Source organism: Onychomys torridus, chromosome 11 (assembly GCF_903995425.1).
Source record: "Onychomys torridus chromosome 11, mOncTor1.1, whole genome shotgun sequence".
Classification (NCBI taxonomy): domain Eukaryota; kingdom Metazoa; phylum Chordata; class Mammalia; order Rodentia; family Cricetidae; genus Onychomys; species Onychomys torridus.
The window spans coordinates 92,460,995-92,479,384 of record NC_050453.1 but is presented as its reverse complement, the minus strand read 5'-3'; the positions used below and the strand labels follow the sequence as shown (position 1 = coordinate 92,479,384).

Genomic DNA, 18,390 nt, shown 5'->3' with positions numbered 1-18,390 from the left:
CACAAACATGGTTTTACCTACTGTGTATACAGTGTTTGTCAATGCTGGCCTTAGTAGAACTCTTTACAATCCTAATAGCTCTGATGGGAGGGAGGAGGTTGCCACAGTTCCTGAACATGCTAAGAATCTGGGGCTCACCCTGCTCAAAGAACTCTGAAAAGTGACACACACACACACACACACACACACACACACACACACACACACACCTAGTGCCACTCAACAATCAGAATATTGGTTCAAAATTTAAACTAATATGCACTAAAAAAGATTCATTTCTTTTTATTTTATATGTATGGGTATTTTATCTGCATGTGTGCCTGTGAACCATGCCACAGAAGCCAAAAGAGGGCTTAGGTCTTCTGAAACTGGAGTTACAGATGATTGTGAGCTGCCGTGTGGGTCCTGGGAACTGAATCCAGGTTCTCTGGAAGAGCAACCACAGAGGATTTTAACCACAAATTCATGTCTCCAGCAACTCCTAACATTTAGCTTACACAAAATGCTACTGCTTAATGATTGCATAGTTAAGCAGAGAAAAGCATGATGTGCATTTTTATCAGGTAGACAACCAGTCACATCTTACAGATATCAATTTTCTAATCTCCTCTCCTGTGTACATGCGTGTGTGTGTGTGTGTGTGTGTGTGTTTACATGTGTCTAGGTACACATGTTTGAGTGTGTATGAGTATATGAAGACCAGAAGTCAACACAGGGTCTTCCTCTATCACTCCACACATTTTTTGAGACAATGTCTCTCACTGAGGCTGGAGTTTATTACTGGAGCTCGACTGGCCTGCCACCATGCGCTGATGATCCTCCGACGGCTCTTTCAGTGTGACAAATACAGACACACACTTGGCTTTAATGTGGGTGCTGGGAATCTGAACTCAGGGCCTCGGCCCGATCCATGAAACACTTTACTCACTAAGCTGTCTTCTTAGGCCCTCCGTTTCCTTTATAGAAGACTATTTTAATACCTTCTGTTTTTTCTAACCAATATATGTTCTTAGGAATTTAGATATCTAAAAATTAGAATCCAGATTAGACTAGCAATTAGATATAATTTAGTATCTCCCAAGTATTCCATCAACCATATATATATATATATATATACATATATATATATATGTGTGTGTGTGTGTGTATGTATATATGTATATTTATACATACATTTATTTATAGATATATTTATATATACTTATAAGTGTATGTATATTTAATATATATTTCAATTTTGGGAATAAATCAAATGGGCAACTCTGTTAAATTTTGTTTTGCAGCTGAGAAGAATGAGGTTACTCACATTAAATTCAATCATCTAAAATACATTAGTGTAAGAATGCACAACAGATCAAGTTTTTATCACTGGTATCTTAGTTTGGATTTCTATTGCTGTGAAGAGACGCCATGACCACGCAACTCTTATAAAGAAAACATTTAAATGAGGGTGGCTCGCTTACAGTTTCAGAGGTTCAGTCCATTATGATCATGAAGGGGAGCATGATGGTGTGCGGGCAGATGTGGTGCTGGAGCTGAGAGTACTACATCTTGCAGTCAATGATAAGTTTACTTATTCTCACCCTGAGTGAAGCTTGAGATTGCAGAGCCTGTCCCCACAGTGACTCACTTCCAACAGAAGGTGTGACCCATATTAAAGGTGTGCCCTTTAGCCTCAAGGTCTGGATTATTGGTATGTCATCTAGCCTCCTCTAAGGAGATCACACTTCCTCTAACATGGCCAAACCTCCTAATAGTGCTTACGGGGGCCAAGTACATTCAAACTGCCACAACTGGCCCCTCATTTTTAATTTACTTTAATTTTACTGATGTTGGGCATTGAACCAGGGCCTTATTCATGGCTAGATGTGTGCTGTCACTGAGCTATATTCCCAGACATGTTTCCGGTTGACTTCAAACCTGAGCTTAATTTCTATGGCATCTTTTATTCAAATTTGACATTCTGTTCCAATCAGTGTTTTAAAACCTTAAGTAAAATAAAACTATCATGTAATGGTGATTGATACATACCCAAGCAACATTCTTTTGTAAAGGGAGAAAGGGTCAGAAAACAGCCCATTGCAAATAGGTGTTGCACAGTCAGTACTTAGGTAAAGTTGCATTGCAATGATTACAGGAAGATGAAGGGAATACCTTTGCACAGTATTAAGAGATCCTGGGGACTAGAGAAATGCTCAGTTAAGTGATTGACTTGAAAGGATGAGGGTATCTATTGAGCTTGATACCCAGAATCCACATAAAAAGATGATTATGGCAGTGCCCATGTATAATCCTAGTGCTGAGGATAAAGCAGAAGGTAGCAGGATCACTGGTAAGACCTGCCGGTGAGAGAAAGCCTGTCCCAAAGTCAAAATGGGATGCTCCTGAAGAATGACACATAAGGCATTCTCACATCAATGCTTGCAAACACAGGCACACACATATATGATCACTCATACGCACAGGTACATGAACACACAAATATGCATGAAATTAAGCACACCTGACTTAATGAACACATGTACAAATGAACACAACAAGCACACACATACATGAACACACACATTACACACAGCACACACATACATGAACACACACAAGCACACATATACATGAACACACACATGCACATACATATATGAACACGTGCACAAAGACAGTCTCAGCACAGTTGAGCTCCTCATGGCATAAAGACAGATGGTGTTTGGTGCGTCCCTCTACTGACACTGTCTACTTCCTTGATTTAGCAGAGTGATGTGTCCTCCATGGACAACACCATGTGCATCCGTCAGAACATAGGGATTCTTCCCTGGTTTAGCACTGGATAGCTAGTTGATTCAACACCATCACTTTCACAATTAACTTACTTTATCCTAGTCTTGTCTATGATAAAGCTGCAGATAGTGGGGTGGAGAGCTGACTCCGTCATAAAGTGCTTGAGTTCACTCTCCATGTAAAACAAGCTAGGTGTGGTGATGTTGGCTTGAAATCCCAGCACTGTAGAGACAGACAGGAGACCCTGGGGCTTGTAGCCACACAGTCCACATAATTAATGAATGCCAGGAACAGTGTGAGGCTCTGTCTCAAAAAAAAAAAAAAAAGGGGAAATCTACTCAGAAAGATAACTGAATATTGAGGTCTGCTTCCTTGTGCACATGTACCTGCATATAATCACACACATGCACACACACACGTATATATTCATATGCATGCACCTATACATATGTAATTATTTTTGTCCCTAATCCAAGAAAAGTAGTTTAGAAGAGAAACTACAATTTAAGTATGGTGGTTCATGCCTTCAGGAGGCTGAAGCAGAAGGATTCTCATACATTTAAGTTCAGTGGGCTACAGTATGAGACCATGTCCCAAAAATAAACCAGAAAAACAAAATAAACCCCAAAAGAAACCATAAAATACACCCTTCCACTAGCACCCCTGCCACTGCAATTTGGTCATTACTCATGTGTTTTCCTCTTTGATACTTTCATATACATGACTGAAAGATTCAGGGCATGCACCACATGCGCACAGTATTTTTGGAGGCCAGAAGGAGCAGAAGATCCCTTGGAACTGGAATTACAGTCATTTGTGAGCTGCCATATGGGTGCTAGGAATCGAACCCAGGTTCTCTGGGAGAACAGCAGTGCTCTTAACTACTCAGTCATCTCTCCAGTCCCTGCTTCATCCTTTTAAATGTGTTGAAAATATAGAAAATGTTAATTACAACAATGATTGATTCTGTTACTAAGTGAAACCCACCTTTGAGAAAATCCATCAGATTTTTATTCTTTTTTTCCTAATAGGAATGCATACTTATAGACTCATATGTACAATCTGCATTCAGTTCATTCAATTTGATATTATATATATTTTTTATTTTTCCTTAGCTATCACTGTTTCATGTAGCAAAGTAGCCTATCACTTGCATATATAAGTATTTACTTAACCTTTCCTGTAATTTTAGATGCAGTTTTATTTTACTATAAATAATAATGTTTAGTTTATAAATTTTCATCAAGTTTCTTATTTCTTTAGAACAAATTTCTAGAAGTGAGAGGGGCATGTCTAAAAGAGTATAATACTTTAGAACTTCTTAACTTATATTCCTGAATAGCTTTATTCTGTTTGATAATAGAAATTGAAGAGGACTCAGAATAGAGTTTAATCTGATTCAGATCTTATATGATAAGTTCACGTACTGACGCATCATAAAGTAGAAGTCCTATTAGTGTACAGTTTTTATAGCATCAGCTAAATACATTTAATTAACATTAAAAAGAAATTTCCAGGATAAAGTTGCTTTTGCTAATCTTCTAATTTAAAACTAAGTTTCTTTAAATTTAATCGTGGGTCTATTTTTCAATCTCTCCCTCCATCTTCAAATCCCCAAATCTTCTCTGGATTTTGTCTTACAATGAAGGTGAAAGTTATTTGAAAACATTAAATGCTTTGATAGGAATTTTGCTTTTAGCGCCCCAGAGGGAAAAAAATGCAAAATATAGGCTCTAAACTGGAGATGTCAATGGCTGGGGAATCAAAACAGAGTCTGAAGCCCCAGCTTTGGGAAGAGATTTGTGACAGGAAAGAAGTAGCAAAGACAAAGGTGAACCAGGGGACTGTGGAGCTGTAGAGTCTGTAGAGTACCTGCCATTCAAGTGTGAAGACCCAGGGTCAGAACCCAGCACCCATGTAAAAATCTGGACATGATGGCATGTGCCACCAAATCTAGCTGAATTGGTAAATTCCAGGTTCTGGGACAGACTCTGCCTAAAAAAACTAAGGTGGAGTGTTTGCAAGATGAGTTAGTGTCTAGAGGCTTGCTATATGAGTTCTGTTCTCACATCTCACTTAGTAGAAGGAAGCAAGGAAGCAACTGACTACCACAGCAACTTGTTTTCTGTTCTGACCTCAATGTGTGATTTATGATATGCACATACACACACACACACACACAGAGAGAGAGAGAGAGAGAGAGAGAGAGAGAGAGAGAGAGAGAGAGAGAGAGAGAGAGAGAAAGAGAGAAATCTAAGACCAAAGGCAGTACCTAGTTTCTGTGAGCCTCTCTTTGCTGGATCTGTGACTGGCAAGACTGACAGACCAGAGGAATGGATTACAAGGAGGACTCTGTTCCCCTTATTACTTTGCACATTGGTGGAGCTCTCCCTACAATATCACAGATATTTTTCCATTAGATGTCCTTTAGTTGAACCTCTGAAGAGCCTGATCTCTAAGCTGAATACCTCCTTTTACAGAAACAAAGCATTAGCATCCATTGTATCTGGATGCCAAGCACCCTGGTTTTTTTTGGGTGGGGGAGCTGAGGATTGAACCCAGGGCCTTGTGCTTGCCAGGCAAGTGCTCTACCACTGAGCTAAATCCCCAGCCCTGTTTTTTGTTTTTGTTTTTGTTTTTCTCAAATTATAATGGACACCTTTCTGGTTTATGTTTCATTTTTGCTTCTTCATCCAAATTCTGCTCCCAGCTCGACTCACTCCTAGTTGTCTACAAAGCTCAAGTCAAAAGAAACTTCCTGGAGCCCTGTTACTTGCTGTCCCAGAAAGATACATTCCACCCGCATGGCTCTTGACCCCAGTGGTGATTGGATAATCTCTGAGCCTCATTCTGTTGCTATGCAAACTTAAGGTGTTCAATGTCTAAGCATGACTTTCTTCAGACTTCTGTTCTTAGCCAGCAAACCAAGCTTGACCTGGAATAAGCTGCTTATAGACATCTGTTGAATAAATAAATGAATCTATGAAGGAGCCTATTATTCTCCCAAACATGAAGAGGAGCCTTAATTTGAATCGGTGCCCTCTCTGAATTTGTAAATCAAGAAGCACTCAGGCAGTCTTTCCCTACAATTGCTGGTGGCATGCCAGTCACGCTGGCTAGTTTTCAGATAAATCAAATTAGAAATGGTTATAGTTGTTTTGGAAAAAAAAAATCAAGAACTGGCTTTGAAATCTTTCCTCACAAATGAGATTGAATCAAGATCATTTTTTTCTTAGCTCAGAAATTGGTTTTCGCCTGGTGCTTCGTGACTGAAGCTCAGCCTTGAACTGCTGGTTTTATTTTTTACCCAGAAGCATGTTGTAGTGGTTGAGGGATGATTAGAAACACAACAAACACCCATACTGATCAGTCTTTGTAAATAACTGTTCAGCACAGTGATGGAACTCTGTAAATAGCCCATCTAACAAAATCTAAAATCAGTCAAAGTAAGAGAAACCTCAAGCTGGATCTGCTTTCTTGGGGCACAGGAGTGTCTGAAAAATTAGAGTTGAGGGCTGAGAGATGGCTCAGCAGTTAGAATGTGTATCACTCTTGCAGAGGACCCGAATTTGTTTCCAAGCACTCACATCAGGTGGTTCACAGTAGAATGTAACTAGCTCCAGGGAATCCAGTGCCTTCTTTATGCCTCCATGGGTTCCTGCATTTATGTGTACACACGCATACACACAATTTAAAAAAATCTTAACAAAAGTATGTCAGCCACACCTGAGTTATCACCTCCAATCAGAGCCAAAAAAAGGTGGGCAGGAGGTGTCTCCATATTTCATTTTGATTAGATTTGGGGCATTCCACCATAGTTACTAGTCTACTTAAACATAACCTTAGCCCACTCTGATTTGTGACCTTGAGCTTTTTTAAAATGATGACTAGATTCATTATCCCCTTGTGTTATTGCAAGGTGACTCCAGTCCAGCCCAGGGTTTTATTACTAAAAATGATCAGTGTTTGAATGGTAAAATTGTTGTGGACATATCAGTGAGTCGCAGTGCATTTAAAAAGTTTGCAAGCTCATATGTCCCAGGCCAGAGAGTTAGGCCAGAGACACATGATTAGAAATAGGAATGAGAATGCTTTATGAAGAAAGGAAAGTGGCTGGTGAACTGAGAGTAAAGCCCTGAAGCACTAGGCCATAAGGCCACAAGGCCACAAGGCCACAAACAACACTTCATAGAATATTTATGTAACTTCACCATGCCCATGTTTATATATATTCTGGGTTTCTCTTGAGCCTAATCTATCTGTAGAGAATGGTTTCTTGACTTTTATTGGCCAATTGGCTTATTTTATATTCTATTTTTGATGTTTCCCTCTCTAGTTCCTATACTCTTGCCATGAAATGAAGCTCCCAAGGCAAAAGCTGGTATCAGAGATGGTTGAACAAACAGTCCAACTGAGAATGACTAAAGATTAATGATTTGTCTCTCTAGCTTTTATTTATAGTTTATATCCAGGTTATCATTTAAAGCAAGGGATATGATAGTTTTCTCCCTTATTTTAAATATTTATTTATGTATTATATGTCATCAGTAATTATATATTGCATAATTACATATGTGTATGAGTATATGCACATGTATTTGTGCAGATCTATACACATGTTCAAAGACCAGAAGAGCTCATCTTATGTCCTCCCTTTTACTCTTCTCCAATTCCTTTGACTAAGCTTCTCTTTGAACCCAGAGCTTGTGCTTTCTCAGCTTGGCTGGGAGTCAGAAAGGCCCAGCACTCCTGTTCTTCCCACTTCAGAACTGAAGCTTCAAGCTTGTGTCAGACACCTGGCTTGTTACAAGATGCTGGGACACAAACACCACTTCTCACAGTTGTTCAGTGAGTGCTCTTAACCTTAATCTCTTCACCATCTTTCCAACCTGCAACATCATAGATTTCCAGACTCTTCCATGGGGTGTTTAATTTGAGTCACTAGTAGGTAGTAAATTGATTTTCAGCTAGTGAGATGTTCAAGAAAAATGTACTTACAAATCCAAAACTGTGCCAAAAATTTGTAAAGGATAAAACAACTGCCCTTACTTGGGAATTCTAGATAAACTCTGTCAGAGATCATTTCAGTCATGACTCATGATTCACAAAGCCAACACAATTTGAAAAATAAGTAAGACCTTAAAAGTAGGTAGATTTCCAACATGGAGATGGGCCAAAGAGCCACACTAGTGGAAAGTTCAGTCAGCTATCTTTCACTGTTAAAGTTTAAGTAGTTCTATAGGTGTATAAACACAACTAAACTCCAAGTGCTAGCTGGGTCAGTAGGGTCCTCTAGGAAACAAACCTGGTGCAGAGAATGATAGAGATGATTTTAATTCATGTCTGGGCTCTACCATTATACACCTTATGGAAGGGCAGTGCCCTTTCTCAAAATGGGCACTCATCTCAGGACCTTTGGAAGGTTTCTGCACTTTGAAAAGTTCTTTCTTTTAGCACATATTCTTTGAGGGAGTCACAAGTAGAGAATTGCTCTATACCTTTCTTTGGAAGTTTCCTTCAGGCTTGACCTCTTATATCCCTGTTAAGACACTATTTTTAATTTACATAAAAGCATTGTAAATTTTTCAGGTATAAAATATGTTTGTCCCTAAGACACCTATAGCTTTATCTTTTAAGATTGATTTTGTTCTTTGATGATTTTAAACATGTAGATAATGCATTCTAATTGTTCTCTTCTTCACCTTTTTTAAAAATCTCTCTTCTATTACTGTCAAGCCCCATCGCTCCCCTACCTACCTCTTGTCTAGATTCATAGTTGTGTTTTGAAACCCATTTAGTTAGGGCCATGTGTGACCATTGACTTAGAAATATCCTTTGGAGCAAGGCAGGGTGATAGTGGGGATATAATTTGAGGCAATGCCTCCTCCCAGCCTGAATCTACTGGTAGAATATAGTTCAACAGTGAGAGGTAGGGTCTAGAGCCCATCCTCCATCTGTGCCTGGTTGCTGATGGGTCTATTCTTGTGCAAACTCAGTGCTGGCATCTGCAGCTGCTGTGAGTTCAGAACTGCAATGTCTGTGTCTTACACAAAAACCTTCACAGCCCTTCTATTTTCTGGCCCTTATACTCTTTCCCACTCCTCTCTTTTGTACTATTTCCTGAGCCATGGAGGAGACAGTAAAAGTGTTCTCTTTATGGCTGAGCAATCTTCCTTATTCTCAGGATCTGGTGCAGTTGTAGGTATCTTCATTCACCATTATTTACTGTAAGAAGAGGTTACTTTGATTAAGCATAAAAGTAGCATTTGCTTGTGGATATAAATGCAAATAATTTAGAGGTTAGTTTGATGCTATATCAATTTAGCTAAACATCAATACTCAGTTTTCCCTTATGGACTCTCACTTCCCTGGCCATGACTTTCTGATCAGGTTTACAGTAGCAGGAGTGAGTTAATTCCTGCTGTGTAGACCTCAAATCTAATCAGAAAGTGGTTACCACAGTGGTAACAGCAGTGACACTGATGCACAAGTGGACACATACAACCTTGTAGATTGGTATCATATTTCCTAAGGTTCATAGATGTTTAAGACTACAGATGACTTCCCCACCCCCACCCCCACCCCCAACAGCACACATAGCAGGGAGGAAGCTTCCAGCTCACTTCTAGCTTGATGTCTCTGTATCATGCAAATAAGGTGTTATTGCACTAACTTTGCCTGTGAAAAAAAACAAAATACCACTGAAAGCTTCTCCCTGGACCTTGAGTTTAGGCTGTTACAAAGAAATGGGCAGAGGAAGGAAGATGGACTCGACAGAGTTTTGCTTACCTTGCATTCCAGAGTACAACAAGGCTAATCTTTACTGGTAAAGTGTTGTTACTGTATGAATTCACTCTTATTTTATCTCTGTGCTTTTCAGTCTTTTCTGTTCCAAATGGGTACTGTTTAATTATAAAGATAAAAAATGAGTTCACAGTAATCTATTCTTTACAAATGTCTCTCAGAATTCTCAGTTCTACCAGCTCCTTGTCCCAGCTTAATAAGTTATGATATTTCTCACATATGCTGCAATCTGGCTGAAGTGCTGTTAACCAAGGAACCTATACTGCATGTTGGGTGCAGAATGTTCTGGAAATGTGAGTAGCAAGGGTGGAACCATAGCATCACCAGTAGAAGCACAATGTCTTTTCAGAGACATCCACTCAGATCAATCTCAAGAATTAGGGCTTCAGTGAGGAAAGATTTTTCAGGATGAGCCAATATGAGGCATAGTTGGAGACTTATTAAAAGTAGAAAGATGATACTCTGGAAAGATGATAAACTAGTAGCATAGGCATGGGATTCTCAAAGGCAACACATGCTTCCATATCTTTATATGTCCACATAGAGAATTATGATAGCTCTCAACTTACAATAATTTTATGAAGTGTATTATTTAGATTTATGAATCAGATGAAATACTAAAAAGAGCCCTCAAGGTTTTAAGTCATTTTGGTTGTAAGAAATTAGTTTATTTATTTATTTATTTATTTTGACATCTACAATTGAGAGTTCTGTAGGAAAATGTGCTTGTCACATTAAGCAATTTGGGCTTTATCAATGATATCAGGAGTTTCATGATTCTGTCTTCAGGAGAGAAAAATCAGACCTGTTTTCTTATCCTGAGTTGTAAACACATAAGCTGATGTCAGTGTCCACAGTGTCTCAGAGCAGCAACATCTTGCAAACTGATGCTTGTGTATAGAAGGCCAGTGCCAATGCGTTCGATTTATACTGAAGCCCCATCACACAGACTTAAATGGTCCCCAGTTCTCCCTATCAGAAGTTCTTGAACAAGAACTGCTGTCATGATATCCCACCCATCAATCATGAGGAAATCACTATAATTGTGTTATTACTACAAGATCTCCATTTTGATGAGCCCCTCTGCCACAGTTGAAAGCTTTTAGTTGGATGGATTTTATTGGATTTCAGTCAGCATTTGACACACTTCAGCTGTGATGGCAGAATGACCTGACTGTATTTGGAAGGAGAAGCTGGCTCAGAACTTGTACTCACTCTCATTGGTTTCCTCTGCTTTTCATTGTGTAGCCCCTGAACCAGCACCTTGCTAAGCTACTGCATATAATTCTCTCACTCCATCATCTCCAGTGAGGTCAGCCACCCTAATTCTCTATTAGAGTTCGGTATTAACCAAGCATTCTCCTGAGAAAACACTTTAGCATGGAGAGGGATGAGAGAAGGAATAGCCAGCCAGCTGGCTGTCACTCCCTGCTGAGGGCACTTAAAATACTGTTTCTTAAGTTTTATATGTTGTCTTCTGCTAATCTGCATATATCATTGGACTGGAAGAGAGTTTACTTCATAACGTGTGCCTGCCATGCAAGGGGGTCTGCATTCTATGGCATTCACATAAAAAGCTGTGTGTGGTATCATGTGCTTGTGCTGTCAGTACTGAGAGGTGAGGATAGGACAATATCTGGGGCTAATTGACCAACCAGTCTAACTGAATTGGTAACTCTCAAGTCTCAATGAGTGACTCAGTCTCAAAAAAAGGAGGGTATCACTCCCAAGGTGATACTTTATAGAAACTTTCAAACACACACTCATACACACACACACAAACACACACACACACACACACACACACACACACACACACACACACACATACATGTATATTCATGCACACACACATGAATGCTCACATTATCAGCCATACTGATTGATTATTGAATTCTTTCCTGCAGTGAGTCAGGAATTTGGGATGGAATCCTAATGTTCATTCTTTATGTGCAGTGTCACCCAAGGAAAATGCTTTTAGGATGTAAAGGCTTAATTAGATTAATTAATTAGATTTCTCATTGCCACAGTAGAAAGATTCAGATGTAACTCCTGCTACAAAGAAGAGATGTGACAAAGATGTGAGTGTTTAGTCTCCAAGAATGGGGAACCTGTGAGAATACTAGAACATCTGCTCCAACATCCTAGGTCACAATCAAGAAAACTCATGTAAGACCTGGGAAACACAGATGCATCAGACAGGACGAATATTACATGTGGGTTCTTTCCCCTTGAATTAAGCCCTGTGTTACCAATCTCCTAATACAGCAGGAAATAATGAAAATACCCCCCCCCCCAATGTGGGTTTCCTAGTAAATATTCATGACCAGAATTCAGTTCTGCCATAATACAGCATTCTCAATTTCTTCTCAAAATTTAAAGCATGATTGCTTTATATTCAGTTTCTAATGGCCCATTGTTAATAGGAGCAGATAGGGATTTAGAGGGTGCCTGCCAAGATTTCCTTGTCCTCATGTCCTAGCATAAATCATTGGACCAGGGACACAGAGAAACAGAAGAAAGACAGTTAAGTAAGAAAGGAAAAGCCACTGCTTAGAATGTGCATGGACATTACCAGAGAAGAAGGAACCTCAGTTGAGGAAAGGCTGCCATTAGATTGGCCAGTTGACAAGTCTGTGGGAGTATTTTCTTGATTGATGATTTGTATGGGAGCATACAAATCTGCATACTGCAGTTAGTATCATCCTTAGGCAGGCAGGTGGTCTTTGGTTCTTTAAGAAAGCAGGCTTAGCAAGCTATGGGTTGCACATCTCTAAGCAGCTTTCCTTAAGGGGTTCTGCCTCTGTTCCTGTCTCTAGGCTCCTGCATTGAGATTCTGACCTGACTTACTTACTGATGGACTGTGGGAAAAATATGTGCTCCAAAGCCCTGGGCCAGGCATCATTAACACCGCACCCCATTTTCTGGCATTTCTAGTACAATTTTTCTTTTTTACAAGCAACCCAGGTTAAGAAGGGTTTTTAATCTTTTTCTATCATCTGGCTTCTTTATATATATATACCTCATCTCTCTTCTCTCTCTCTCTGTCTCTCTCTCTGTCTCCATATACTTACTTTCTGTCACACAATTATATCCTTATACATTTGTCAAAGAGTAGCAGACAATTTTTCTAGAATGTTGTTTGAAATATGCAAATGTCTGCAGATAAAACACACCATTTGGAAGCCACCGTGGAAGTCAGGACTTGTGAGGCTGTGGGTTCTTACAAAGAACTCAGGTGTGAATGAAGAATAAAGGTCATAGGGAAATTGGGAGAGAACATGGGATGGTGGCTGTGAAATCTGGAGAGGTAACCTGTGGTAGAGGAATCAGGCCCCAAGTGCACTTTTGAGTCAGGTTGTCATAGAAACAATGCCAAGTGATAGATGACTGAGTTAAAAGCTTCATTTGCTGTTAGGGTGTCTTCACACTCTAGTAGGGATGATGTAACACACAAACAGGGCAGATGACAGTCCTTAGCAGTTAGGAACCCTGTGTTCTTTCCTGATTGGAGTTTACTCAGTATGTTAGCAAAGGGTTACAGGAGCCAGCTTCTCCTTCTCACCCAAGTGTACTGGCAAATGTGAAAATAAGTTTATTATTTCTTTTCCCTCGTTGCTATTTATACTAGTCAGCTTTCTTTCTCCATAGAACCAAGTAAGGGACACACACACGAGTGTAAACTTGCTAGAATCAGAGCCTATGAATGACAAGGTTGGCTCAGCTACCTTTCTTCAAGAGGCCAATTAAAGATACAAGTATTAGTTAAAAGCAGAGAATGGAGATCTATTTCCTGTGATCATGTTAGCATGAAGAGTAAAGAGGTCCAGTGTGCCCCTCAAATCCATCTGTAGGATCTTAATAAGAGGTTTAGATTTAAAAACAGGCAAGCATTATTCATAGTTAAGAGTATCTGCCCATCCTCAGTGTCTGAGCTGCAGTATCTCCTGCAACGTGGTCAGAAAAGTTGTCATAACTGTATAAAATCTCTTTCAGAGAGACAAGCTCCCACTCTGGCTGAAATTAACCTTCAGCCTTTTCTTTCTCTCATTCTTCAATTCCTCAAGGAGTTTCAGTTTCTTGGAGTCCATTGTTTAAATAGTTCAGTAGCCAAAGAGAGGAGTAGAAATTTCTCTTTCTTTTCTACCTTCCCACCAGGACAGTTACATACACACAAGACAGACTGATGTTGAAGTTGTTTATAATGAGTTTGACCACTGGATTATGGTGTCTAGGGAGTATCATGATCTGGTATTTCTTATCTAGATACCCTCCCAATAGGATATAAGCAAATGAATAAAGAAAATCTGTGATGTACCCAAGTCTGAAGTTTGAAAGTTGGGGAAACTGTCAAGCTGGGCTAGTGGGATAAGTCCCAGCTGACAGCTACAAAAGAGAAGAAGAGATACCCCAGATCAAGCAGGAAACTAGGTAGAAGGGAGTTATGAATACATCCTTCCTATGCTTTGTGTCATCATGGAATACTAAATGGATTAGATGGTATTCAACCACAATGAGAAGAAACACCTTAGTTCTGCTGTCTGATTCAAATGCCAGTCCCTTCTGTATTGAGAGCCACTGGTAGCAAAACACCATGGGAAAATACAGCAGTGACAACTAGTATTCAAAAGTCAACCTATCAGAACTAAGGGTTCTGCTAGAGGAAATCATCATGCAAGGTGTTATGGAATTACTGCCTTTTGAATGAATTGTCTGTCTCTTGTAAATTTCTTGTGCAATAACAGCTATGATTCTCCCCATTTACTGTGCATTTCCATGTTATATGTACATAAAATTTCATGATTGCATCTCAGATTTATGGGCACAACTCTCCTTATACATTTGGGGTAATTGGATAATTTCCCCCAACTGTGTTTATTTTTCATTAACAGAAATCTGCCGAGGGCCATTCTCTGGACAGAAGTATTTCAGCAAAGATACCTTTTTCCAAGGACAAAACTGCACATAGATAAACATTAGCTCCTCTCACCCACAGATAGAAAAAAGAACCACTAACAGTTAAATCCTCAACTTCTTAACTTCACCCTGGGTTATTTACTCAAGACCCTAACTTAAGAGATTTACAGCTCACATTCCTGGGTAAAGTTTTAGCCACCTGCTAGTTACTGAGTTAAGGTAGTTACTTCCCACTGACCCAAGGAGATTGCCTTCAAGGCCAGGCAGGTATAGGTGCCAAGCTTTTGTAGTAGGAAACTTAAAAGTTCTTGTTAATGAAATCAAACCCAAGGCAGGTTATTGGGGTGAATGCTGGAAGACCAGAGAAGCAGAACAAGCCACAGCTATCTCACCTTGCCAATTCCTCAGGTGATCCTGTTTCCTCAGGCTGGAAGCTTCTGAGTCCTCCTCCACATGAATCTCAGCTGAACTGTGTTGCTCCAAAGCCTGAATGCTTAACCAACCAAATGCTTAACTACATGCTTTTCTTACTAGTTACTGGTCCTCAGGCCTTATATACTTTTCTCTTTCTGCCCCCACTCCCTGGGATTAAAGGTTGGGTTTCTGGGATTATAGGCATGGGTCACCATGCTTAGCTGTTTCTAAAGTGGCCTTGAACTCAGAAATCCAGCTAGCTCTGCCTTCCAAGTGCTGGGATGAAAGTGTGTACCACCACCGCCCAACTTCTGTTATGGCTTACTCTTCCTCTTTTCTAACCTCCATTTTTGGCTTTGTTCTAGTGGCTGTCTGTTCTCTGACCCCAGATAAGTTTATTTTGGGGAACACACAATATTTCAGGGAACACAATACCCACCACATTTCCCCTGTTTTTGTCTAAAATTAAAAAAATAGTTTATAACTAATACAAGAAAAACTATCCAATAAGTATATACAATATATACAGTCAAGAATTACATTAACAATGTCTAGTCTAGTCCATTAACATTTGACAAATTCAGGTAAAAACTCCATTATATATATTAACAATGTCCAGTCCAGTAACATTGATAAACTCAGATAAAAAATTTTCATTACTTATGCTATCTAAAACAAGTAGTTCCTTTTTTAAAAGTAGATTCCATAATCTCCCTTTTTATCTTATCATATCCATATTCTCTCTTTTCTTTTCATAAGAGATTCAATAATCTACCTTTTGTCATCTTTCTCCTTCTCTTTTTAGAGTAGATTCAATGATCTACCCATTTATCCTATTATTTCTTTATCTTTTTTCTCAGGGTAGATTCAGTGATCTACCTCATATCTATATTCTCCTTTTTCCTCTTCTTTTTTTAAACAAAACCTCTGAATCTAATCTTCATGTTCAGCTCTTTTCCTGACCATTAACAATTAACAATTTGTAACCAACCATCATAAACAATGACAATATCCAAAACTCATTAAATGACCAAAAACCTCCCATCCCACCTTTTGGGGATGTGGACGTCATCTTCTTAAAATTATTTCCATCTTTAGGGGATCCTGAAAAGAAAATTTTTGGGTTAATTGTCAAGTCCTGTATCATTTGTCCCGCCGCTGCATAGTGAGAAAGTGCAGGGCTTGTTTCAAGTCCTTATTCAAGTAGTCTGTCAGGCTGGATCATTTCAGCTAGCCATCTCAAAATTTTCCTAAGTAGTTTGTAGTCCAAAGTCAATCTTTCCATGGTGCTAATGGCTTTACCATAATCCACAAGAATTCATCTTTGTTGGGTCCCGTCATCCTCTTGAAGATTTCATAGTTGCTGTTAGGTGTGGTCATGGTTCCCTTTAGTTTTTGTTGTTGTTGTTGTTGTTGTTTGTTTGTTTGTTTGTGCCTCCTCTGTGGTTTGGAGCAATCACAGTCTGATAAATGTCTGTCTCTCAGGACCATGAACGTTCTTCCCTAGCAGAGAAAATCGTCACAGCAATTTCTCCCCAGCATTTGTCTTGCCAAACTGACCTTTGCCGATGCTTTCTTGTAACATGCTGGTCCTGGCAATTCTTCTCTGAACAAGCAGCAGTAAATTCTTTGTTTCAGGTAGCAGTATCACCAAAGTCACCAACACGAGGAGAAGTAGTGAGCAACTTGAAGCAGCAGCCACTGCCTCCATGGTCCCACGGACACTGTGTCTCTTCCCTGGCCGAAGCTTCTCCTAGGCTGGCCTCAACTAGGGATCTTCCTGCCTCTGCCTTCTTCAGTAAATCCTACCAGCATGTGCCACCACAACCGGCCGAGTGTAGCACAGGCCTGAGCTAAGGCTCACAAGGCCATAGGCAAGAGGCTTTTTCATGAATTCATACCAAAGGTTTTCCGCTCTTGCTCTGACCTCATGGTTTTTAACTCTGCAATTGGTTCTGTGTTTCTTATTTAACAAGCCAGTTACATCTACAAGCTTCTTTCTTGTGCAAATTAAGTTTGAATTCCTCCTCGGCCAGGGGCTATTCCTAGATTCCCTAATTGATCTTAGCCTTTAGTTGACCCTACCAGAGAACTCCTCTTTAATCTTTTGTGTTGTAATTGGAAGCTGACAATTACTGCTTTATGTGTGGATCCTTAGCACCTCTCTCTTCGACCCTGAAAACTTCAAGCCTCCCATTGCTTTGCCAAAGAATTACTGTTTGTGTATATACTGGTTCTCTCACAGCAGGGGAATGGATTTAGAAGAACAAAGATGAGGACAGAGATGGAAAGAATTAGGTAGAGATAAGAGAACAACAGAAGGAACTGAGAAGAGCTAAGTATGAGACCAGAAAAAGAAACTGTAGATAGAACTGACTTAAAAGAACAAAGTAAATGGACTAAAGAACTCAGTGTGCTTAGATTACTTTGATATCCCTCAGATTAGAATCTTCAGCTGGTTGTTTGACCCTTCCATGGATCCTGGGAGAAAACAATAAAGGCTGGACATATTATTGTTTTCATTACCTCTGAACATGTCGTGTGGAACCATAAATAATATTTAATCTGCACATCATTGATCCATGTAAGCTTTCTGAGTCTGTGACACTATAACAAGACACTTTCATGTATAGAGTTCCTGCTTTGGTACTACTCTATTAAATTATGAAAAAGCTTCCATGTTTTCAGTAAATTCACATTTTTGTGTTGGGCCTTAGTTATAGCTGTCCATAGTACCAAGGTTGCAGATTGGACTTATCTGGAAAGCTAATATGATTGGTGTTAGTTTTGGGGGGTTGAAAAGAGAGAGGTTTGAAAGAAAAGTACAGATACGGGTTTTTCTTCAGGCCAAGAGAATTATTAACCCCAGGTACAGTACAGTGTGGGATTTGGAAGAAACTGTTCTTCCCCAGATGAAATGGGTGTCTTAGGGAGGTGTTCCCATCCCATAATGAGCAGCCATACCACTGCATGTGCCCACAGTAAGGTTGACCCTGAATTCAAGATAGCAATTGAAATATGGAGATTCTGTTCTTTGTAGGTAAGGATCATGTCGCAGGGTCACAACTCAGTAAAAAAGCATGTGATTTTTTTGCATCATTCAGTTCCCTGTACCTATATCAGGCAGCTCAAAACCACCTGTAAAGACAACACTTTTGACTGTGCACACTGCACACCAATGTGCACTCCCAGCAGCACTGGAGGAATATACCCATTGCTCCACATCCTCTCCATCATGAGCTGTCAGTCACTTGTGTCTTTGATTTTAGCCATTCTGACAATTGTTGATGTTTGCTTTAGTTCTTTAAATCTTTTAATTTTTTTTGGGGGGGGGGTTACCACCCAGCTCCCAAATAAATCACATGGAGTTTTATTCTTTTTTTATTATTATATTTTTGTTTTAATTTTACACATCAGCCATGGGTTCCCCTGTCCTCCCCCTCCCGCCCCCACCCCCACCTTTCCCCCATCCCCTCCCCT

At 39.7% G+C, this 18,390-nt stretch overlaps 1 protein-coding gene and 1 non-coding gene across 4 annotated transcripts in view; one reads left to right on the top strand and one right to left on the bottom strand.

The window, feature by feature from the left end:
• LOC118592981 (contactin-associated protein like 5-1-like) overlaps window positions 1–18,390 on the top strand; it is a 934,683-nt gene that overhangs the window by 471,867 nt on the left and 444,426 nt on the right. The window lies entirely within an intron of this gene.
• Window positions 5,313–5,384, bottom strand: Trnaa-ggc. The gene has a single exon. It is a non-coding gene; the product is annotated as a tRNA-Ala (tRNA).